Source organism: Triticum dicoccoides, chromosome 7A (genome assembly GCF_002162155.2).
Source record: "Triticum dicoccoides isolate Atlit2015 ecotype Zavitan chromosome 7A, WEW_v2.0, whole genome shotgun sequence".
NCBI classification, from domain to species: Eukaryota; Viridiplantae; Streptophyta; class Magnoliopsida; order Poales; family Poaceae; genus Triticum; species Triticum dicoccoides.
Genome location: NC_041392.1, coordinates 105,317,065 through 105,320,740, shown reverse-complemented (window position 1 = coordinate 105,320,740; position 3,676 = coordinate 105,317,065).

The window sequence follows — 3,676 nt, the reverse complement described above, 5'->3', positions numbered from 1 at the left end:
TTGGCGCCTCCCTCTCCCTCCGTAACAGCTCTCCTCCCCGCTTGTGCTTGGCGAAGCCCTGCCGGGATCCTGCTGCATCCACCACCACGCCGTCGTGCTGCTGGATCTTCATCAACCTCTCCTTCCCCCTTGCTGGATCAAGAAGGAGGAGACGTCTTCCCAACCATACGTGTGTTGAATGCGGAGGTGCTGTCCGTTCGGCACTTGGTCATCGGTGATTTGGATCATGGCGAGTACGACTCCATCATCCCCGTTCACTTGAACGCTTCCGCTCGCGATCTACAAGGGTATGTAGATGCACTCCTATTCCCCTCGTTGCTAGAATACTCCATAGATTGATCTTGGTGATGCGTAGAAATTTTTTAATTTCTGCTATGATCCCCAACAATGTTGTGATGTGATATGGTCAAGACATGATGCTATATTGTATGAGATGATCATGTTTTGTAACGGAGTTATCGGCAACTGGCAGGAGCCATATGGTTGTCGCTTTATTGTATGTAATGCAATCGCCCTGTAATTGCTTTACTTTATCACTAAGCGGTAGCGATAGTCATAGAAGCAATAGTTGGCGAGACGACAATGATGCTATGATGGAGATCAAGGTGTCGCGCCGGTGACGATGGTGATCATGATAGTGCTTTGGAGATGGAGATCAAAGGCACAAGATGATGATGGCCATATCATATCACTTATATTGATTGCATGTGATGTTTATCCTTTATACATCTTATTCTACTTTGTTTGACGGTAGCATTATAAGATGATCTCTCACTAAATTTCAAGGTAAAAGTGTTCTCCCTGAGTATGCACCATTGCCAAAGTTCACCGTGCCGAGACACCACGTGATGATCGGCTGTGATAAGCTCAACGTTCATCTGCAACGGGTGTAAGACAGTTTTACACACGCAGAATACTCGGGTTAAACTTGACGAGCCTAGCATATGCAGATATGGCCTCGAACGCTGAGACCGAAAGGTAGAGCGTGAATCATATAGTAGATATGATCAACATAGTGATGTTCACCATTGCAAACTACTCCATTTCACATGATGATCGGTTATGGTTTAGTTGATATGGATCACGTGATCACTTAGATGATTAGAGGGATGTCTATCTAAGTGGGAGTTCTTAAGTAATATGATTAATTGAACTTGAATTTATCCTGAACTTAGTACCTGATAGTATTTTGCTTGTCTATATATGTTATTGTAGATAGATGGCTCGTGCTGTTGTTCCGTTGAATTTTAATGCGTTCCTTGAGAAAGCAAAGTTGAAAGATGATGGTAGCAATTACATGGACTGGGTCCGTAACTTGAGTATTATCCTCATTTTTGCACAGAAGAATTACGTCCTGGAAGCACCGCTGGGTGCCAGGCCTGCTGCAGATGCTGCTGATGACGTTAAGAACTCTGGCAGAGTAAAGCTGATGACTACTTGATAGTTCAGTGTGCCATGCTTTATGGCTTAGAACCGGGACTTCAACGACATTTTGAGCGTCATGGAGCATATGAGACGCTCTAGGAGTTGAAGTTAATATTTCAAGCAAATGCCCAGATTGAGAGATATGAAGTTCTGTCAGTGAACATATACTCAAAATGTCTGGGTATCATAATCACTTGACTTAACTGGGAGTTAATCTTCCTGTTGATAGTGTCATTGATAGAGTTCTTCAATCACTGCTACCAAGCTACAAGAGCTTCGTGATAAACTATAATAAGCAAGGGATGAATAAGACAATTCCCGAGCTCTTCGCAATGCTAAAGGCAGTGGAGGTAGAAATCAAGAAGGAGCATCAAGTGCTGATGGTCAACAAGACCACCAGTTTCAAGAAAAGGGGAAAGGGAAGAAGAAGGGGAAATTCAAGAAGAACAGAAAACAAGTTGCTGCTTAGGAGAAGAAACCCAAGTCTGGACCTAAACCTGAGACTGAGTGCTTCTACTGCAAACAGACTGGTCACTAGAAGCAGAAATGCCCCAAGTATTTGGCGGATAAGAAGGATGGCAAGGTGAGCAAAGGTATATGTGATATACATGTTATTGATGTGTACCTTACCAGAGCTCGCAGTAGCACCTGAGTATTTGATACTGGTTCTGTTGCTAATATTTGCAACTCGAAACAGGGACTACGGATTAAGCGAAGACTGGCTAAGGACGAGGTGACGATGCGCGTGGGAAATGGTTCCAAAGTCGATGTGATCGCCGTCGGCACGCTACCTCTACATTTACCTTCGGGATTAGTTTTAGACCTGAATAATTGTTATTTGGTGCCAGCGTTGAGCATGAACATTATATCTAGATCTTGTTTTATGCGAGATGGTTATTCATTTAAATATGAGAATAATGGTTGTTCTATTTATATGAGTAATATCTTCTATGGTCATGCACCCTTGAAGAGTGGTCTATTTGTGTTAAATCTCGATAGTAGTGACACACATATTCATAATGTTGAAGCCAAAAGATGTAGAGTTGATAATGATAGTGCAACTTATTTGTGGCACTGCCGTTTAGGTCATATTGGTGTAAAGCGCATGAAGAAACTCCATCTGATGGACTTCTAGAATCACTTGATTATGAATCACTTGGTACTTGCGAACCATGCCTCATGGGCAAGATGACTAAAACACCGTTCTCTGGAACAATGGAGCGAGCAACAGATTTGTTGGAATTCATACATACTGATGTATGTGGTCCAATGAATATTGAGGCTCGCGGCGGGTATCGTTATTTTCTCACCTTCACAGATGATTTGAGCAGATATGGGTATATCTACTTAATGAAACATAAGTCTGAATCATTTGAAAAGTTCAAAGAATTTTAGAGTGAAGTGGAAAATCATCATAACAAGAAAATAAAGTTTCTACGATCTGATTGTGGAGGAGAATTTTTGAGTTACGAGTTTGGTCTAGATTTAAAACAATGCGGAATAATTTCGCAACTCATGCCACCCGGAACACCACAGCGTAATGGTGTGTCCGAACGTCGTAATCGTACTTTACTAGATATGGTGCGATCTATGATGTCTCTTACTGATTTACCGCTATCGTTTTGGGGTTATGCTTTAGAGACGGCTGCATTCACGTTAAATAGGGCACCATCAAAATCCGTTGAGACGACACCTTATGAACTATGGTTTGGCAAGAAACCGAAGTTGTCGTTTCTTAAAGTTTGGGGCTGCGATGCTTATGTGAAAAAGCTTCAACCTGATAAGCTCGAACCCAAATCGGAGAAATGTGTCTTCATAGGGTACCCAAAGGAAACTTTTGGGTACACCTGCTATCATAGATCCGAAGGCAAGACTTTCATTGCTAAGAATGGATCCTTTCTCGAGAAGGAGTTTCTCTCGAAAGAAGTGAGTGGTAGGAAAGTAGAACTTGATGAGGTAACTGTACCTGCTCCCTTATTGGAAAGTAGTTCATCACAGAAACCGGTTCCCGTGACACCTACACCAATTAGTGAGGAAGCCAATGATGATGATGATCAAGTTACTACCGAACCTCGTAGGTTAACCAGAGCAAGATCCGCACCAGAGTGGTACGGTAATCCTATTCTGGAGGTCATGTTACTTGACCATGACGAACCTACAAACTATGAGGAAGCGATGATGAGCCAAGATTTCGCAAAATGTCTTGAGGCCATGAAATCTGAGATGGGATCCATGTATGAGAACAAAGTGT